The following is a 21,632-nucleotide window of genomic DNA, read 5'->3' on the forward strand; positions in this document are numbered from 1 at the left end:
ACTTTGTAGACCAGGCTGGCCTCGAACTCAGAAATCCGCCTGCCTCTGCCTCCCGAGTGCTGGGATTAAAGGCGTGCGCCACCACGCCCGGCTTGGAATTTTCAAATGCAACATGCTGTTCACACGTCTTATGCCCCTACTCTGTGCCAGAGATGGTAGTGAACCTGCTTACAGCTGTCCATTTTCTGGACTGCATTCCTGTTTGTTCTTGTTCTGGTCAGGCAGGAGATCAGTTGACCAGGTGGGGTCTGGCTTTATCTGGACTATGCATTTCTGAGGGAGCAGTTAGGTAACCTGTTAGACCTCACCACACTGCTTCCCAGCACGTGTAGTAGTCTCTGTTGGTGGGTACTATGTGCAGGCCCACCTTGCTGCTTACGTTTTCTTTGAATTGGTGACCTTGCATCCTTTTACTAAGGTGCCTCTTTTTGACACCCACGATGGTGTACAAGAACGAACAGCATCCTTGACTGGGTAGTAAGGTCCATGCTGGAGAAGAGCACTCTCACTGCAGACAGTAGCTATCATGCCTACCTCTTGTTTATTATGTCTGCAGCAAAGCCTCTTTGTTGGCTTTTTAAAAAGTATATGCATATGTGTGTGTGTGTGTATGTGTATTAGGGTCTGTTTGTTTTAATTATTACCAAGAATCAGAAAAGATATTTGTCCAATGTTTAAATCTACAGCAGGGCTGTGGGTCTGGCAAGCAGTAAAAATAAATATACATTTAGCCAGGATACTGCTGATTTCTCTCTTTCTGTGCTAACACTGCTCTGTTGGATGAGGCGTCTGATTTGTGTACTGATACAGTTTGGGTTTCAGGAGTGAGGGAAGAGATTCCTGGGCTGCTTGCCGGAGCAGAGGGACTCCACCGAGCGGGCTTCTCTGCCAGTCTTGGCTCTCCCACTAACGCAGGCACTGGCACACAGCACCTGGTTGGGAAGGTCTGGAAGTTTATCCAGATCCCTTTGTTGGCTTGCCTGAGGGATGCTTAGTGGGCTGTGGTGAAGGACCTCTTCTCTGCTGCCGGAAGGGGATTCTCTTTTGACATTGTGTGCATATGTGTGAAGAAAGGCGCAGAACTGGTGCATTCAAGGATGGCAGGTTGAGGGTAGGAAAGGCCACAGCTCTCCTTGCATCCCTCTTACCATGTCAATCCCAATTTGACCTGTTGTCAAAGCTAAGATATTAGGCATGGATCTCTTTAGTTCCTCTTAGGGTGCAACATGGAAACATGCACTGACTTGGGGTTTGCCAGCAGGGGAATCTGTTTGGATGGTGCTGTTTACAGTGAGGCCATTGCTTTCTTAGATGACCCAAGTGGTATGTGCGAATCTGCACCCCCACCCCCACCTTCCCATGGAGAGTGTGGAAGAGAAGAGCAGGCATGGTGACCCTGGCAACCCTCTCCCAGATACCTCCTCCCTGTCGAGTCCTCAGCGGTAACTGGTTTAGCAGTTGAATGAGTATCTTGAAGTCATTTGCCAGCCCATTTAGACGCACGGGCATAAGGGTTTCTTTGTTTTCCATGTCTAGATCTGATTGTATGCACCATTCCACTACCCTTCTTGTTTTTAATATTGGAAAGTTGTTTACATACATGTAGCATACATGTTTACATACATGTGGTTGTTTACATACATGTAGTCTCTGTTCCTTTGTTTACAACACATGATATAGATGTATCAGGTTATGAATTGGCTTCCTGTCGATGGGCAGATGAACTAGCTCATGAAGTTGTGTGCCTGCGTTTCTCTGTGACTGGAATGATTTGTCAGGCGTTTACATTAATTTAGTCCCTCACAGCAGCAGTGCCCGTGGTGATCTTAGATGTCCTGACCTCTACTACAGTTTAAGAGTTTGACCATTTGTCCTACTGGCTGACATTATGCTGATTGGAAGAAGTTTTATGAGCAGTCTGTCAATTACCAGTTAAGTCGTGGCACTCATTACTTAGCCTTGGATCTTAGTGCAGAGTGGGCAGGTCTATAGTAATCACTGTGTGATGCCCAGAAGGACTTTGCTTGGCTCTGCTTAGGGTGGAATAGGCACAGTGTCACCAGGGGTGGCAGTGTGGCACCTGGGAGCCAGACCTGGTTTCACATTCGTTCCATTTCTGCCAGAGGCTAGGTATGGTGACAGGACACTTGGAACTTGGTATAGGGCTCCTGGATATGTCTTGAGGTGTTCCCCTGAGGAACTGGGTTTGTGTAAGTACCAAACTAGACTGGTCTTTCTGGAGACTGTGCACCTGAAAACCAGATGCTGTGGCTGGCGTTTATAAAGCCTGGTTGTGGAGACCCTGTGTGTGGCAGATGTTCTTCCATCTGTGCGGCCGTCATCCCTGCTCCTGGCTTGCTCTGGGAGGTTGTGACAGTTTGCCATGTACTGGGGTCTTTGGGAGAAACTCTGGAGTCTTATCAGGTAGCCAGCAGATTGATAGATGAGACGGTACCTGAGTTTGACTCCTTTGGGCTGCTCCCACAGCCTGGGCCATGGACTTTAGAGACTTTGGCTTACAGGAACATTTCAGTCTTCTGCTGCTGAGGGAGGTTTGGAGTAGGGATGGTGAGGGGAGAGGGGTGGAAAAGGGACTCTAGAACCCAGCCTCTTTGGAACCCAGCTCCTGCTCAGTCCTCATTGGGGGGTGGGGGATGGGCGCTAAGTCTATTATATCCTGGTACTAGACCAAAGTTTGTTCTCTTTCTAGCCTCAGTTTCCTTTCTGGGGACCCAGGCTTACCTAGGTCATAAGTTACAGGGTCATTGTGAGGATTCTGTGTTCTTTCATAGAGTTTTGACATCTACCCAGCAGGTTCTCAGTGATTGAAGCCATTTCTCCTGTGTGCAGATTCCTTTCTTAGCAATGGTTTTAATTTTTAATTGTGTGTGTATGTGTGTGCATGCATGGGTACCATGGTGCATGTGTGGAGGAAAGAGTAAAACTGTGTGGAGCTGGGTTTCAGGATTCAAACTGAGGTTGTCAGGCTTGGGTGGCAAACACTTTTACCTCCTGAGCCATCTCAAGTAAGTGACCAGTAAATGCTTTTAAGTGAACGGCTTTACATTTGGTTAGTTCCATATGACAATGTAGAGAGCCTGCTAGGATTGAAAGGGCTAGGTCTGGAGACCAGTGTCTGCTGAGAGACAGACGGGAGCAGAGAGGGGTGCAGGTGGAAGGGTGTCCACGAGTCTTGGCAGGAGAGGAACTCAGACATCTTATGTCAGCCTACCGGTTACTAGTCAACAGCTCCTATGTGTGTATCAGTGCCCGGGTGCAAAGGCTTTGTGCTTTCATTTAGAGAGCCTGGGTGTTGGAAGGCCAAGCGTGAGGTGACTGACAGACAGAGCCTCTGAATGATGACGTGTCTCGCTTCACACAGCTGGCCAGACTGAGAGTGAGCAGGGACTTTCCCCATCTTCTGCACACGTCCACATGTACTTGTTTCCAGATGTGGACAGTATTGGCTGTGTCGTTTATTGCCCAAGGCTCTAATGCTCAGGGTCACTTTATGCCTTGAGGTTACTGAGATCCTGAGAGGAACAGGAGAAGATTGTCTGTGGTGTTGGAATTCCAGCTCATGCCTGCCTGCCTGCCTGCCTGCCTATCAAGCTCATGCGTCTACGCTCCTAACAGCAGTCCCCAGGCTGATGTACATAGGTCTTCACTCTCCCCAGCCACATGTGTTCATAGTGTTTGCACCACGCTGTGGGTGTGCATGTGCACACACGCTGACAAGTTCATGCAAGGCCCCTAATTTGTTTGCTGTTTTTTTTTTTTTTCTTTCCACTGGATATCAGAGGCCTGCAGGGTGAACGTCGAGAAGGTGGTACTCAAGGCCCGCATTACACCGTGTAGCTGGTGTCTACATAGGAAAATGATAGATAGCCCTGCTGAAGGCCGTGCTTAGTGTTTGAGCACGTGGTCTGGGGCCTATGAGGTCCCAGTGCTCCATGCACAGATGCAGGAGTCCTCGGGAGTAGGCAGAGATTCAGTCACAGAGACTGGGACTTGAGTCTGGACCATGTGTGTGACAGTTAGTGCTACAAAAGGAGTAAGGTGATGCATGCCGTTAAGCCCAGCACTCTGGAGGTAGAGGCAGGCAAGATTTCTGAGTTCAAAGGTCAGCCTGGTCCTGGTCTACAGAGTGAGTTCCATGACAGCCAGGGCTACAAAGAGAAACCTACCCCCTCCCCCATCCCAAAAGCTCTAAACCTGAATGGAATAATAGTGGCCTGTGGCATGAGAGAGACTTGAGAGCAATGTGCAGTAGGTGCCAAAGGTATTGCCCTAAATAATAGCAGATTCAAGGCCTCACCTTGGGTCTGGCTTCTTAGAACATGCACAGATTAAAACGGGCCATGGTTAACCTGTAGAGAGCAGATTGGCTTTTATTACACGCTGCATTTGACAGATAAAGACCCCAGGGGCAAGGTGCCTGTTCAAGGTCACAGTGTAATGGAGAGGCAAGTCAAGCTGGATCCTGCCCCCTCGCCCGCCCGCTGCAGTCATTACTCTGGCAGCCCTCCTGGAGAAGGAGCTGGCTACCTGCGGGAAGTTAGTGTTGTGAACTGGATGAATGAGTTCCCAGTCCAGTTCCTGACCTGTCTGTCTCTGAGGGAAGTTAGAACATTAGCCTCTCTGCAAGGGCCTGTCTAAGCTGAAGGCAGCACCTCTCCGGAGTCCTGTTAGATTGTTATTCACCCAGCACCCAGCAAGCTTTTACTGAGTGTCCCCTGTGCTTGCCTTAGGGAATCTACAGTGAATGAAAGAAGCCAAGGTCCTGGTCCTGCTGAGGGCTGGCTGGGGGATCTGTGCTGTTTCCTAGGGCTGTTATGACACAGTGCCCAGGCAGTGGCTTAAGCAACACAAATTTATTCTGCCTCATTTCTCGGGATCAGGGTATCTGCTCTGTGTTCCTTATCCTGGCCTCTGCTGTCTTCTACCTGAGGCTCTCCTTACGTCTCTCTGTGTGGGTCTCCAGAAGCACAGAATGCTCAGTTAGTGCAGTGGTTAGTCTTGTCGTATTAGGGCTTTTCCTTAGAGGTAGAGACAGCGTGTGTGTGTGTGTGCATGCATGTGCATGTTTGTATATGTGTGTGTGTGTGTGTGTGCTCACTTGTGCGTGTATGAATGCACTTAGGTATTTTGTCTATAGGTTTTAAAAGGAAGAAGTTAGATCTCTCTTCATCCCAGATCCACTGCTCTTTCTGACTCTCTTCTTTGACTCTCTTCCTCCCCTCACATATGCTACGTGCACAAGGACGAGGCTTGGGTGACCTGTGTGCATGGACAGAGCTTGCAGAGCTGCTGTACTGTGAGTTACATGGCCTTCACACACACACACACACACACACACACACACACACACACACACGTCCCACAGGCTCTATCCTATCCATCTCAGAGTGGCGGACACTGTAGTCAGAGTTCAGGTGCTCTTTGCCTCAGGCAGACGGTGGAAATGCTGAGCTCAGTGTGCAAATTCAGTTTAGCATCTAGATCTTTGCAAGCTGTAAAGCCAAGAGGCAGCAAAATCCAGTCGGCTCCCTCGGTTAGTGGGTCACGTTTAGCCTTGAACATTCAGGGATGTTGGTGGAGGCCCATGGAGAGAGCTGAACTGTCTGTCCTGTGTTCTTTGTTCAGGAACCCAGGACCTTCTCACTTTGTAACTCACATAGTTTTATAAAAACACCAAGTTTCTGTCATTTAAAAAGAAGAGACTGAGGTGGAAGTTTGGGTTGGCCTGCTTGAGGCCTGTGGGATCAGTTTGTGTGTCTGCTGAGGACATAACTCAGAGATGAAGGGCAGGCACCGTGTCTAACTGACAAGGAATTTCCTCTGTAGCCTCGGAAGGAAAGGGCCTGGTGCTGTGTTAGGAAGGCTCCTGAGAGATGGGCCATGGGTAGGCCGACTTCCTTCACTCACAGAGGGGGCTCCCATGTTTGGAAGTTATCTGCATGGTGCTTCTGCCCAGGCCCCATGGAGAACGTGGTTTTAGGGATAATTACGTATAAGTGGGGATGGAAACAATTGCCTGTGTGAGGAACAGCTGCTGTGGGGAGATCCATACCCACTCCCCAACTCCCTCTGGAGCACAGCTCTCTACAGAGTCAATGTTGTGGACTGCCCATGCATGTCCTGAGAGGGTTATTTTGGGATGTGTTCTCCTAGCATATCCAAAGGGCTTTCGTAGAACTGCTTTTTTAAATGAATTCTTTCTCTGCTAGAGGTCCTCAGGAAACTGAACTTGGCGACGTCCTGCACAGCTGGCAGGCAGCTTCACCGGAGAGCCTTTCCCAAGCTTACTGCTTTTATAGTTGTCTCACCTTTAACCTATAGGACAATGAAGGGACTAGAGTGGTCCTCTCCATTCCTTGTGCTCCTCTCTCCTGATTGGGCAAGCCCTTGGCCTCCTCTCCTCACCCTAGTGGAAACCCATTGAAGTAGGGCACCTGACACAGTCAGACTCCCCTAGAAGTCATGGCCAGCACCTCGCCTCCTCCATGCTGTCCCCTGCTGTCCTGCCTCCAGGGTCCTGCTTCCTAGGCAAGGGAGGGAGGCCCAGGTTAGGAGGATTTGGCAACCCTCCGCTCTGCTAGAGGCCGGTGGCTTCAATTGCTCAGCAAGTACCTGTGTTCTCCCAGGTTACACACAACTTTCTATCCGGGCCTTCAGCAAAGGACCTATATTCCCGGTGTTTGTTTTTGTAAAATAAGTAAGAAAAGAAATGGGTCATGACTACAAGATTGTATATATATTACATTGTAAATTTTTGACAAATAGCATTCACATAGAGAAATACTAAAAAGTTATTTCCCCGGTTATCTCTGTATTTTGTCTTGTTGGAAATTTTCATCTTTATTTTCTTTTTGAGAATGTTAGGCTGGCCTCACACCTGCTGTGCAGCTGAAGATGACTTCCATCTTCTGATCCTCCTGCCTCCTCCTGCCAAGTGCAGGCACTATAGGAGTGTGCTATCATGGTGTGCTGGGCAGCACTCGACCGACCGACCGACACAGAGCTCAAGCCCAGCCAGGGCTTCTGTGTTGTACATGGTGAAGGAAGCATCAGCACTGGGAAGAAATTACTGCTTACTCGAGCTCAGTAGGTACCAGACATTGTATGACACCCCTTACAATATCTTACGGAATTCTACTACTAAAATTGTTTATAAAAATATAAACTTTAACTTATTTTTATGGTTGTGATAAAGAATAAATAGCATGAAACTCACCCTTTAAAATTTTTTTTTGTAAACAGTCCAGCCTGGCTTTGAACTTTTGATTCTCTTGCCTTTGCTGCCCGTGTGCTAAGATAGGTGTGTCCCACTACCCCTAGCCTTTCATTTACTTCTTTTTATCTCTCTGTGTGTAGACAGCTGTCGGATTCCCTGGAGCTACAGCTAGGTGGTTGTCAGCTGCCTGATACAGGTGCTGAGAAATAAATTCAAGTCTCCCGAAGAGCAGGGAGCCATCTCTCCACCTCCCTACCCTGACCTTTCAAACTTTTCATGTACACAGTTGAGTGCCGTTAAGTATCTCTGCTGTGAGTTCCTTTCCTGAACCTGTCATTTTATACTTGAGGAAGCTCAGGTGTGAGCAGGGTTCTTGGTACCGGTTAGAGGAAGTTCCAGAGGGCACACTTGAATGCAGCACTGATGGCTACTTCCTGGGTGCTCCAGTCTGTGGCTGTGGAGTCCCCAAGTCCTTTGCCCAGCACTGGCTGTACAAAGCCATTCACTTGTGTGTGTTTCTCTTGAGGCTTCCAGCATTGGGGTAGTATGGTCAGGGCTGTGTTGGTCAGCCTGGCTTTGTGGTGTTGAAGCTGGTGATCACTGTGTTTCTGTTGTTGCTGAGAAGGTGGAAATGTGTAGGCTGCCTACCAGGATTCTGTTTGCTGAGTGATGTAGCAGGTAGAGGGACCTGGGGTGACTGCCATTTAGAGATGTGAACCTAGTTAAGTCTGGGTAATTCAGAGAGCAAGCATTGAACTTGGTGTCTGTGCCTTAGTCCTCATGCTTGGTCTCATTTCTTCTCTCCCAACTTTTTCTTTATTTTAGATAAATATCTCAAAATCTCCCTAGAGCCCAGGATGGTCAGGAGGTGAGGAGGCTGCTGAATGGGAAGGGTGCTCAGCCTAGAGACAGAGATGGACGTTATATCCAGAAGGGTTGGGGAAGGTGCTGCCTTGCTGAGCTTTGCTCTGCTTTGCTTCTGGCAGGCTCCTTCTACCCTTGCTTAGCTGGAGGGGTGGAGTATTCCTCTGTGTACCCTGCATTGTACACCTTGTGCTAAATGTGTACCCTGCATTGTATACCTTGTGCTAAATGCTCTGGGGTTTACTGCTGTTTACCTTGGCGAGTTCCTCAGACCCACTCTGCAAGACTCACCTTCCTCTGTTGACTTGAATTGTCATTTAGAGCCCCTTGCAGCCTTTTATGCTTGACAGTACTAGTATATAGTATCTTATTGTGGCTATCTGTCTTGTTTCAAGCCCAATCTTGCTTTGTTCTCTAACCCCCTTTGAGGGAGTGTCTGGGAGCTGAGCTCTGTTGCACTCAACCCCCCTCCCCTCTCTCTCCCCTCCCCCCTCCCTCTCTCCCTCTCCTTCCTCTCCTCCTCCCTCTCTCCCTCCCCTCGCCCTCTCTCTCCCTCCAACCCCCGTGGGTCTGTGTGTTCACCTTGGTAGACTCTCTGTGTGCAGGACACTGAGGACCAACCAGAGAGAGGCTAGGATAGCTCTCATAGCAGCCCTGGTTTTGTGAGTGAAATCCTAGTTAGGAGAGGGGAGCGTCAGAGCATGAGCAGGCACTGCAGAAGAACGATGACCCTTGGTCAGCATCCATGACATGTTTGCTGGGGGTCAAAGGACATGAGGAATTGACAGCCTCTGCCCTCTGCTCCTCAGCAACTCTCTGCTTCAGCAGTTTGTAGCTGAGTGCCTGTCTCAGCACCTTGTGTTGACTTTTGAGTCATCTCTGCTATATGCTTTATGTGACACAGGGGACAGTCTCTGCACGAGCTCTGCTGAAGTCACCTCATCTCACTGTCTGTCCACTGGTTTCTGTTTTGAGACTGCTTTGCTACTGGAAGACTAAGTAGGTCATGGATACCTGCTTTGACCTGAGTGTGGCTATGCTCCATGGATGTTGAATTTCCAGAGAAAATCCAGCTGCCCTCATTGGCCCAGGTGACTGGCCAAGCATTCTGCTTGGTCTCAGGGTGTATTTATAGAGTGTGAAGATGCTGGAGTAGGAGACACTGTGACCCTCAGGCCTTCTGAGGAGCCACGGCGAGAGACCTTGGAACCCTTCAGGAAGTGGGGTGCTGGGTGGGGTCTTCCTCCTCTACTTTCCTGAGTTTTCTGGGAATTCATTAGCCTCATGGATTTCCTCATGCAGTAACCGTGTCAGATCCGCTCTGGAGAAATCAAGTTTATTTTTGGAGGGACTGGCTTTGCCAAATCAGTAGCTGTGGCTGTTTGTTGTTGATTTGCTCTGTGCTGAGCTTTTCCTGTGGCTTCCCAGCCACCTTGGAAGGCGAGGGTTTTGCTTTCTCTTTTCCATGGAGGAATGACTGCGGATCAAAGTGGAGCAGTCACTCGCTCACATTCCTGTGTGCAGACAGTGGAGCCAAGGACACCCACACAGCCTGCTAGTCAGAGTCTAGCCTTTTTTTGTGTGTAACCGTTTTGAGCTTGGAAGACGGTATCCTGTGTGGCATGAGTACGTGGCTGAGGCTTTGTGGCCTGTTTTGACCTTCCTTGAAAGAAGGGTGGCTCTGAGTACTGGGGACCTGCTGACAGGGCACAGGAGGTCCTCTCTGTCACGATTCGTTGACTTTTCTCTTGCTTTGGTATTTTTCCTGGTGCCCTTCCCTGAGGCCCCTGAGTGCAGTGGTGAGGGTTAAGACCCTACACTGTTCAGATGGTGATGACATCATTGCTTCCCACTAGCCCAGTGTGTGCTCCAGCTGTTCAAGAAGGCTGTTCCCCCTCCAGTCTCTTCAGCCTTCTTGCAGGTGCGAGGAACAAGTCTGAATTTGGAGGTGGTTGTACGCTTAATCTTCCTCTCTCGTTTTGTCCCCACAGCTGGTGGCAGAGTCCTGAAAGGAACATGGCAGTTCCCTGTTGACTGTGCTCTGGGTTGATTGGCAGTCTGCCCCAGGTATTGGTGTGGCCAGCATGCCTCAGAGCCACTGTCACCTGTTCCTAGTTTACAGATGCATTTCTTGGTAACTCAGAACTTAAATGGCCTGCTTTTTTTATGCTGTGGTTTCTTCTAAAAGAGTTTTTAGGTTCAGCACACAGCAAGTCAGCTATGAGCAGCTACTACTAACTTGAAAGAGAAGCAAAGTAACAGCCATTTAAAAAGGTTTCTCCTAAGTTTTTCCTAAAAAACAAAACTGAAGAGATGTCTGTTTTAAAGCAACTTGTATTGTCTTTGAGAAGCTGCCTGGGGTTTGTGGGTACCAGCAGGAGTCTCCATCAGGAGCAGCGCCCCTCCTGCCTGCCACAGCATTTCCTGGCTTTGTGAACAGGGGCTGGCTACATACTTTTGCTGTATCCATACCCTAAAAATTTCTAATAATAACATGCACAAGAAGCAATGGTTAGATACAAATGAGACTGTGTACATGAATCATAGGACTGAACTAATGGGTTATCCTACCTGAGGCCTGAGACCCTCTCCTTTCCCTAAGGAGGGTGGGAGTAATCTACTACTGCAGACTTTTGCTGGGAGATATCTGTAGGGAACCCTGACTTCAGAACCAGCCATAGGATGATAGGAAACTATGGGATTCACATGGTTGGATGAAGGGACAAGGCAGAAATAGATAAATGACTTTTTATTTTATGTGTATGGGTGTTTTGCCTGCATGGCTGTCTGTCATGTGTATGTATGTCATGTATGGATATCACGTGTACATACTGTTATGTGCAGAAGCCAGGAAAGGGCTTCAGATCCCCTGGAACTGGGTTATAGACTAAGCCACCAGTGCGTGCTAGGATTCAAACCCAGGCCCTCCAGAAGTGGAGCCATTGCTGAGCCATCTTGCTGGCTTCAGTTTATTTATTCTTTGGCACAGGTTCTTACTTCGTAGCCCGGGTTGCCTTGAACTCAGGATGATCCACCTGTCTCAGTCTCCTGAGTGCTAGGATTATAGACCTGATTACATGCCAGGCAAAACAGCATTTTAGAAATAGTCTTTTAAACATGCATGCGGTCACCCACACTTTGGACACTGTCAATTACTAAGTAATAATCATGAGATCACTTTAAAAGCTCTCTGGTCTCCTTTCCAACTCCTCCCACACAGCTAGTAGATTTATTCTTACATTTCCTACCGTCTAGTGAGAACTTCCCCCAGCCCACTCACCTTCCTTTCTTCTTTGTTGTTCATAAGTGTTAGTGTAGACAAGTACAGGAAGCCAAGAAACCAACCCACAGTGTTTAGTCTCTGAGGCTCCAGGACTGTGTATATTTGCTGTGTGGTCTTGCAAGGTTACTCTCCTTAATTCAAGAAACTCACAATCCAGAGGGCAGAGAGGCCTCAGGTCCTGGTCATGCTCACAAGCTGAGAGTCACACGGATTCTTCCACAGAGGCGGCTGGGTCTTGTTGGCATGGTGGTGGTGGAGGAGTCTTAATTCATTGTGAAGGAGACTGTCTGCAAGCTTAGTGTTCTGTCGAGAGGATTGCAATAGGATGAAGGGCTGTATGTCTCAGTATAAGACAGTCCCTCCTTTGACTCTGAAATGTCTGTTACCCACCTGTGCCCAGCAGCTGGCCAGCTGATGCGTGGGTCTGTCTGGAAGAACTCATTACAGGTGAAAGAACAGCCAGAGAAATGTTCAGGTCAGTTTGCAGAATGGTGTTTCTACAAGGGGGATGGGGTCTTGCCTTAGCTTTATGAATAAAGAAAGCAGAAAAATGGGAGCTGGAACTACCACCTCAAATATGTCGATTTGGACTTCAGATAGGGCACAGCACATGCAAGAAGGTGGATTATTTGAACTCTCCTTGTATCCTCCAACCAGGGAAGATTGTACAGATGTCACAGAGGAGATGGGGGAGTCACACCACACTCACGTTGCCACAGAGCACACCTGGTTTTGTGAGGACCCATTCATCTTTCCCTCAGATCACTTCTTTAGGCCCTCTGTGTTTCCCCCCTCCCCGGGGCATTTTGCTTCCTGATCCCCCTGCACTCTGGTCCTTCCACATGATGCTCCACTGGGGGGATCTGTCTTCTGTGAGTTTGTTTTATTGACCCATTTATTTATTGATGCCTCAGAGGGCAGTCTGCTACAATGTTGAGTGTGTGACCGTTAAAAGCTTGGGCTGTGTAGCTTGAATAAATCTGGGTATGAATTCTTACGTGACTTTGGATAACCTCTCCATCTTGAAGCTGGGTCTGAAAATGAGGCCTACCCCAGAGATACTGGAGATGAAATGAGACGACTCAAGCCAGAAGCCTTTGGCACAGTGCCGAGCATCCATACGCACCACCTGCTGCCCTTGGTTTTGCGTTTAGTATTAAGACAAATGGTGTGAGGCACTCTGGGTTTCAGAGTGCAGCTGCAGCCATGCCCCTCCCTGTAGGAGGCCCTTCCAGACCTCTGGAACTGAACTTGAAGCTTAACCTGTGGTTTGATGGTGACCAGGGAAGGGAAGGCTGTTGCAGTAGAGCAGGTGTGTGGTAAGAAAATGTCCTGGTTTTACACTTTAGAGAACACAGAACATCAGGCGTAGATGGGAAGTGGGGCTGGGCTGGAATTCAGCCCAGTGAAGCTGCTTGGGACAGCTGCTGCCTTTTATTTTCTAAAACAATGATACAGTTGCAGGGGGAATCTGGGGGCTTTGTATCCAGCCCAATGATAGTTTTAGTGGACTATCTGGGGGCTGGCAAACACAGGGTTCTGAGATCATTCTCTGTGCCTTAACAGCCCTGTGGTACACCAAGCCAAGGCTGACCACCCACATACACTCTCATGGGGCCTGTCGAAGGACTATGTGCTGGGTTTCTGCCTTTGTTCTCTGTCTCTGTAAGTGCTGTGTGTGTGTGTGTGTGTGTGTGTGTGTGTGCTTGAGGAGGTCCCAGTGGTACATTGCTAAGAATTAGCCAGCAATAGACAGTTTCTCCCTTGAAGTTTACTTGAAGTAATATCTCTTACTTATGCTGGGAAGCAACATAGTATCCCTACAGTCAAGCTTAGTGGTTAAGCTTGTAAACTTTCAGCCAGTCTAAGACACTGAACTACCTTCCATGATTGGGTGAGTACCTTACTGTCTTTTCTTTTCCCATTTGTGTGTGTGTGTGTGTGTGTGTGCATATGAGTGTTCATAAATATGGAAGCCTGAGATTGATGTTGGCAGTCATTCTTGATCATCTTGAACCTTATTCATTGAGGCAGGCAGGTCCCTCTGATGGGCTGGTCTTGCTGGCCAGCTTGTACAATACCACACCCACCTAGCATTTACATGGGCTCTGGGGATCCTAACGCTGGTCCTATTTGATGGCAAGAGATTTAACCACTGAGCCATCTCCCCAGTCAGTGCCCTGTCAGGTCCAAAGCGAACTCCATCTCCCCAGATTGTGGTGTTTGATAAAAGCCAGCATTGCTCCGGAACTTGTAAAGAGGGTTCCCCTCTACCAATAACCATTTCCCTTATCATTGTCAGAAGGGACAAGTGTCTGTCTGTGTGGAGGTGATGAGTATTAGCGTACCAAAGGCGTGATGCCATAGGCTCCCTTAAAAGTCCTCGCTGACATCCTGGCTCTTCTCACCTCTTCTAACCTCTCATCCCTGCAGTTGTCTAGCTCGTGTGCTTCCCTCCCCAGCTCCTCATTCTCCTTAGAGCACGGCTAGTCTGGCTGTGCGCCCTCCTGCTCCTTTGTCTTCATCTGTGTCCTACCCATCTCCTCTGCTCCTGCTTCTCTCCTGGCCAGGCCCCGTCTGCTGGCCATGTTCAGTCTGCTGCTCTTTCTTCCTGCTCTGGACTCTTCCAGATGCCTCTGGCTGTTTAACCTCCCCCCCCAACATGACATGGAGTGGTCATGTCTTCCGTTTATATACCCCTTTTAGCACCTTTTCTATGAAACAAAGGTATTGTCCATCTGCTATGGGTGCCTGCTTTTCACTGCCAGTGACTTGCTTGCGTTGAGGGTGAGTGGCTTGGTGCCACCTGCAGCACTGTGGGGGTCCCCCTCTCTAGAAAGGACATGTATCTTCTCTGCCACATGTTAGCCCCATCACCCTTCTTTTTTCTTGCCTCAATTTAAACCCACTGTGTCTTTCTCTTCTCCTGGCTGTGTGGAGGGAGACACCCCTTGTGTCTGCTTTTTGCTAGCATGTCCGATGCTTGACTTGCCTGGTGTGTTTGTGTCAAGTCTCAGCTTGGTGGAGTGTCACACCTAGGGGACGTTACACATGAGGGTCATCCTGTTGCCTGGCTGTTGCCTTTTACATCTTGCCTCTTTCCCGCTGTGCTTCCTTGGAGGAGCCCCTGGTTAGGACTTTGTGATCTGCAGTCTCTTGCTCTCTTCTTTGGTTGCGGGCGCCTGGCCTCCAGTTGGAAAGAGCTTGCAGAGTCAGTCTTGTGTAATCTTATCCTTTACATGTGCTTCTTTGTCAGCCCCAACGCTTGCTGAGTGAGTCTCTGGCCTGCCGTCGGTATTTCAGGCTTATCTCCTGGCTCTGCTGGACAGGAATGCACAATGAATTAATTGAGTTGTTTTCATTTCGCTTACTGCCTCACTGAACACCTGCATGGTGGATCCTGCCAACTCCCCTGCCTGCTACCTGATTGGCCAGCTGTCCCTGCCATGTTAGTTTCTTGCTTATATCAGAAATGTCAGTCTTGACTTTTGAAGTCACTTGACCATGTTGTTTTTAGTTTAAAGGCGCACTGCGTGCTCTTTTGGTACCTACCATCCCTGTGTTCCCACCATGCTGTCAGCTTTATGATCATGGTGACCACAACCCTTGTGAAACCTGCTGAGGATGGAGGATGCAGGGGTGAGTGTGCTCCCCTGGGTTCCCAGTCTTACTTGTCTTTCCGCGGCCTCCTTTTGACCCTGTCTTACTTAATCTGCTGTTGCTGCTTCTGGCGTGACCTCTGACGAGATGTGGCAGATGCAGCTTTAAAGACTGAAGATGAATCTTGATCAATATTTGGGGTTCATATTATTCCACAGGTAAATGTGGTTTTACCAAGAACAAGAATGTGAAGAATGAATACAGCCCAACCACAGACGCTGTCCTTGTCTGTAGGCTGTGCTGTCCCTTGCTGGTTTTCCTTGATTGAAATGTCCCAGAGCCTGCTTTGTGGTTCCTGTAGTAGTTCTATTTCTAATTTTTCAGAAGCATCCTGTGGAGGTTTAAATGAGAATGGCCCTCATATCCTCATTTGTTTGATTTCTTGGTCCCCAGTTAGTGGAACTCTTGGGGAAGGATTAGAAGGTGTGGCATTGTTGGGGTGTGTGTTCTCCTTGGAGGCGGTGTGTCACTGCTTTGAGGTTTCAAAAGACCAGGCCCGGCCCAGTCTCATCCTCTCTCTGTCTTCGGATCAGAATGTACAGTCTCAGCTCCTGCTCCAGCACATGCCTGCCTGCTGCCCTGCTCCCACCATGATGATCATGATGGACTGACTCTCTGAAATTGTAATCGAGCCCCCAATTAAATGCTTCCTTTTGTAAGTTGCCTTGGCCATGGTGTCTCTTCACAGCAACGGAGCAGTAACTGAGACTCCAACTTTCCCCATAATGGCTGTACTGGGTTACAGTCCTACTAGCAGTAAATAGGGTTCTTGTCTTGCCCCAGTTGGAAAATTTCCGATAGCTCTATGTGTGTTCATGGAGGTGCGACTTTCCAGTGGCCTCACAAGGATTGCTCTGGGGTGAGGCTCTTCCCTCTGGCTGCAGGAAGGAAGTGTGGAGTTGGTTAGCAGGCTGGGTCCTGACTTGCCCCTGTGTATCATAGGCAGATTAGTCTAGGGAGTGCTCTTTGTCTTCTCGGCAAGTTTACGGAAGGCCTAAAATTAGTGTGTCCCATTAGGACGGTCAGGAGAGAGTGGATGGGCAGTGTTGGGCATGCTGCAAGTGCTTACCCGACGGCCATCTTCTTCATCTGCGGCTACGAGGAGAGAACAGGCTCTATCTGGAGAGAAGCAAATGCTAGAGGCCTAGGGTAGGCATTAGCCACCCACCAGGGTTTAGCTTAGTCCTTGGAAAAAAGGGTAGAAAGTACCTCGCTTTCTAGACTTCTAGAAGTCTCCTTAGTCATGTGACATCTGTGGAGGACCATCTATAAGACACTGTTCCTGGCACAGCCGGTTCTTCAGAGTGTTGAAGTCAAACGAAAAGCCAGACGGGTATCAGTTAAGGGATCAGGCATGGAGACGCATATCTGTTTCCCTGTCACTTGGGAGACCAAGGCAGGAGGATTCAGAGATTAAGGTTGGCCTGGTTCTAGAGTTAAAAAAGGAGGGGGAACCCAAGAAAGGAAGAGGACAGGCCAAGTGCCTTGCTTGGTCTCTCTTCCCAAGGAGCTCAGCTCTTACAGCCTGCCCACTACAGTTAGACAGGCAGATACACACACCCATCCCCTCACCTATATACACATGTGTGCGCATGTTCGCGTGCGCGCACACACACACACAGACACGCAGGCACCCCTATACACATGCACATGAACACACACATACGCATACACTCACACGCGCACAGATGCACTCACCCATATCTGCCCCTCCCCTCCCCCTACTGTCTCCTTCTCATAGTACCATCACTACTGCAGCTTTATTAAGGCCTAAGGAAGGTTCCCTTGGTCCATGGGTGAGGGGAGGGTGATAAAGGTGGGAGAGTGGAGTCTACTTTTATTGGGAAAAACCATAGTTTCGCTTTGGTTTGTCCACACTAGTGGTGTGGGCTGTCTAGTTTGCAGCTGAGTCCGCTGAACCTCTCTTTTCTCATCTTGTTTTTGCCAAACATCTCAGCTGCTGTCTTGTGGAAGGTTGATTGATTACCATCAGTGCTTTATGGTTAGTGTCCACCTGCTGGATCTGGCGAAGGAAGACTTCCGTGGGGAGCAAGGTTTATCAGGGAGCATACAGGTTTTGCTGTTTCTTCTCTCTTAGCTAAGTCCTTTCTTTGCCCCAGCTGATCAGAATTTTTTCCTCTGTGGCTTACACACAAGAGTTGTAGACAGTAAACACTGTGACCTTTAATGACTCCCTGGGCTTGCCTTTCTCATAGTGACAATAACAGGAGATGAGGGGGCATTCAACTTCCACGATTGTTTTATTAACTGCCTGGCACTAATGAATCCACTGTCCTGAATATCATTAATTTTCTAAACAAATTGTGCTGTGAGCACAGTAAATCTTTCAAGTTGTAATCCTGGAGTTGCTTGACCTGACCTATGTATTTGTAGGAAGTGAATGAGTGGGTCTTAATAAATTATGGCCTTTTGTGAGCCTAAAGAGGGCTTTTTCTGAGTTAATTATGTCCCGGGGAGCAGAGAATGCCATCTCTAAGTCAGACAGGGTGTTCACCATGTCTCTGTAACAAGGATAATGGTGCTAAGATTTTAGAATAATTGCATGTGGATTTGGCTTTGAAGTTAAGTGGGTTCAGTGCTGGCAAGACTGCTTACTCAACTGCATTGTTCTGAGTGTCACTGTGTCACCAGCACAGTGGATGTGGCTGAGGATGACAGAAACTGACATAGGTCCTTAGCTGTGAGGCAGTGCTTGACAGTTGTAACCTCTGCTGTAAAAATGGTGGCTTCAGGAGCAACATCAGGATGTGACTGTAGAAACTGTGCATCTGAATGTGATATTTCGGACAAAATCAATTAGTTTTTGTGAGAGTTAGCCACTTGCTGCTGGATGCCTCGCTGTGCAGGTGACAGTGGTGTGGGGGGAAAGTACTGTCTTCCTCTGATCTCACAGGCTTAACCTGCCCCTTCTTGGATCACCAACCAATGGTCCCCTCACTACTGCAGTCACTTGAGAGGGTCTTTCCGTTCCCTGTCCCTCACTAGCGCTCCCCAAGACCTGTGGGCTCTGCTGCTCCTACTCACCCCTGGCTTTTGAAAAGTACAGATTGAGCAGTGCCTTTCTTCAGGGAATCTCTAAAGAGCCCATGCACGTCAAAGAGTATGCAGTCTGTAGTGACAAGGCCCGGTGCCTCTGGTCTCTACCTGCTTCCTAGATCCTCTCTGCTGACTGTCTTTCTTACCCACTGGTTTTTAGCACCTAGATAAACCGCGATTTGAAAGACCTTGCCTTTGCATCTGTACTGTTGACCCCAGACTTGGCCCTCTTTGTGACTTTCCACTATTGCAAGTTGGCTTAAAACAGCCATAAAGAAAGTTTCTTGTTTACTTACTGTCTGTCTGAAGGCACTGGGACAAAAGCATGCCAAGGAAATACAAGAAGTAATACAGAGCTGAAGCAGCAGGAAGAAGAGGGAGAAGTCAAATTGATCATTTCTGTCAAAACAGTCTTTAATCATCTTCCTGCCTGGCTTCTCCAGGGTCCATTTAGTTGGCTGTCTTTATCTTGTTGATGCAGTCAAAGTCTTTTTGGGTTTTACTCATTTGTTTACAGGCCTCTCAACATCTACCGCAACTGGATGCTGAGGTTCTGATCCACATTCATTGGGCATGCTTTCCACTTTGCTGGGGTCTGGGAAAGTCTTAGACCTTAGATCAAGAGAGCAGTTCAGATCTGGAGAGGTGGCCCAGTTGGTAAAGTATTTGCTATGTGGTCATGAGGACTTGAGTTTGAATTCTAGTACCAACATAAAAAAGGCAGATTGCTGTGGTATGCTCTGGGTAAGACATAGGAGACCATGTATCAGAAAACAAGGTGTAGACTGACTGAAGAAGACACCGGAGATTCACCCCTGGCCTCTCCATACACATGTATGTACACATACACATATACACACGTGCACACTCATGGACACTTGAGTGTACACACACACACACACACACACACACACACACACTAGAACAAGTGTGAGCAGTTGAGCAGCCGTCTGCTCCATAAGCCAGTGGGTAGTAATAGCTGTCAGCTCACATCTAGGTGATCCTGACATGGGAGTGAATGAGGTATGAATTGGTGTCTGGCATTAGCCATCCTGTTGTCCAGGAAGCCAGTTGTTTCTTTAACCTTTCCTGTCTTGGGTCTCTTGCTGGACAGAGTGCCTTTGTGATGCAGGCTGCCAGGAACCAGAAAGGCCACGTAGACTCCAGCCTTGGTCAAGGCAGCTCTCGTCAACTGGGCATGTATGATCCTGGCCAAACCCATTCAAATTCCTTTTCTGTATCTAAGATTTTAGTGAGTTTTGAAACCTTGACAGCTGGCCTTGGGAGCCCTCTGGCCTACAATAGGTGTTGACTGGAAAACCCTGGATTCTGCTTTGGCCCTGAAGTAGAGGCTGCAGGGATAATCTCAGGCTTGCTTCCCTGTGCCAGACTAGGCTCACAGTGCCACCCTGCTATGGCATCTCCGCCCACCCTCCTAGGAGAGGTGATGGATCCCTCATTGTAAGAAGAGGAAACTGAGGCCCAGTAAGCTTGAACAAGTTGCCATTGTGGTCCATCAGGAGCCTTTGAGAGTTAGCAGAGAGCTGTGTGGGCTGCCTCAGAGTTTGTCCTATGCACTCTAGGTTGGAATAGCAGATATTTCCCAGGGGACATTCTTGCTCAGGTGGTCAGCTAGACCTGGCTCTGTTGAGCAATCCTTCACTCTGAAATGTTCCCTCTCTGTTCCTCCTTTCCCTTCTCCAAAAGTGGGGTGCAGTATGTGGAGACTGGCTGCAGCCCACAGTCAAGCTCTGCCACAGAGGCCAGTGTCCTCTCCTCACTGTCTGTCCTTCCCATTTGTCTCCTTTGGTTAGGTCTGTCTGTCTGCCTCTGTCTATGTGCATAATGATCTATCTACCTATCCTCTTTCTGGCTTTGGTTTTGAAGCAGTGTCACTCTGAAGCCCAGGCTAGCCTCCAGCTCTCCCTGAAGCCCAGGCTAGCCTCCAGCTCTCCCTGAAGCCCAGGCTAGCCTCCAGCTCTCCCTGAAGCCCAGGCTAGTTTCCAGCTCTTGCTGAGCCCACTGCTTGCCTCTTGAGAGCTGGGATTGCAGCAGTGAGCTTTCTTTTCCACCTTCCTGCTCCCCACTGGCTCCTGTAATTTTGTTTCACAGACATGCCTGAAATGCATCTTGATTTGTGCATTTTGAGAGATTTACAGCCTTGCATTTTGTTGCCACGAATTCTTTCACTTTGCAGGATTTGGTTACAAGTCTGTTTTGCAAGACCTGGCTTTTCTTATTTCTTCCATCATTAAACTTTAATATTTCCCCATTTCTGCTCTTTTATAGAAATTTGTATTTCATTTTTTAGGGTGTAATAACGGGCCTTTGGTGCCCTGCAGTTTGACTTCCCGTCGGATCTATTCCTAGAATCATACATCTGTGGGGTACAGCGTGCTTTTGTTTCCTTCTCTGAGGCAGGTCTGCCAGTGGCAGTTGTGGGAGTTCGTGCACCTCAGTTACTTGCCTCTCGGAAAATCAGTTGTGAGAGTTAGCACATCTCTGTTGATTTCCTCTCGGAGATCAGTCGTGAGTGCCCACCAGTGTCGGTCGGCCTCTGTTCTTCCGTTCCCTGACCTTCACCCGACTAGTGTTTAGTTTTAGGACTCTCTACCTAAGTCTCAAAAATTGATGAGGTTTTCCTGAACAGTGTGTGTGTGTGTGTGTGTGTGAATATATAGGGCAGGGGTCTGTGTGTTGACAGTGCCTGCATGCACAAGTCTGAGGATAACCTTGGCTATTGGTCGTCAGGTTCCTACTAACCTCTAGTTTAAGATCGTCTGTCGTTGGCCTAAACTTGGCCATGTTGGTCAAGCTGGCCCACCCACAGGCTTCCAGGGATCCGCTTATCTGCCACTCAAATGACCACTGTACCCAGCTTTGTACTTGAGTTCTTGGGATCCAAGCCAGTCCTTCTGTTTTAAAGACTTTTCCCCAATTAAGCCATCTGAATACCTTTGATTTATACAAACCATGTCTAGAAACACTTATGCCTTAGAATTTGAAATGAATTAGAATATTTATTAAGTTAAATATAACAACAAGCAAATTTCATAATATCTAGATATCCATTGTATAGTTGTGCATGGGTGGTATGCATGTTTGCACACCTGTGTCTATACATGGTTATACATATGTGTGTGTGTGTGTTGTGCATGTATGAAGAGGCATGCACGTAAAGGCTTGAAGTTGGTGGGTATTTTCCTCAGTCATGCTCCATTAGGCAGAACCTCTCACTGAACCTGCAGCTCACCAGTTCCAGCTAGTCTAGCTAGCTGGCTTGCCAGTCTTTCCTTTCTCTGTGCTGGGATCTCAGGATCATGGCTGCCAAGCTTCATGTGGGCTTTTGGGATGGAAACTCCTGTTCTTGTGCTTGTGTGGCAAGTGTTTTATTCACCAAGGTGTCTCTCCAGCCCGATTCACATTCCTAATGAAGTAACTGTTTCCAGCACAGCACATTTAGTAAGAAGAGTAGCATTGTTTACTTAACTGTAGCTATTGTGGTCTCAAGGCTTCTGCATTCATCCTGTC

At 48.4% G+C, this 21,632-nt stretch overlaps 1 protein-coding gene across 7 annotated transcripts in view; it reads left to right on the plus strand.

The window, feature by feature from the left end:
• Window positions 1-21,632, plus strand: part of Smco4 (single-pass membrane protein with coiled-coil domains 4) — a 56,771-nt gene that overhangs the window by 9,803 nt on the left and 25,336 nt on the right. Inside the window, exons 1-2 of one of the 7 annotated variants that reach the window (XM_029481563.1) lie at window positions 8,721-9,192; window positions 10,093-10,168. The exons of 4 other annotated variants lie outside the window; for them this stretch is intronic. The gene's annotated coding sequence lies outside the window, so the exon portion shown is untranslated. Of the gene's footprint in view, window positions 1-8,720; window positions 9,193-10,092; window positions 10,169-21,632 lie in introns of those variants that run through there. 2 more of the 7 variants (XM_021172417.2, XM_029481565.1) reach the window with 2 other exon arrangements.

This window comes from Mus caroli, chromosome 9, assembly GCF_900094665.2.
Source record: "Mus caroli chromosome 9, CAROLI_EIJ_v1.1, whole genome shotgun sequence".
Taxonomy (NCBI): Eukaryota; Metazoa; Chordata; class Mammalia; order Rodentia; family Muridae; genus Mus; species Mus caroli.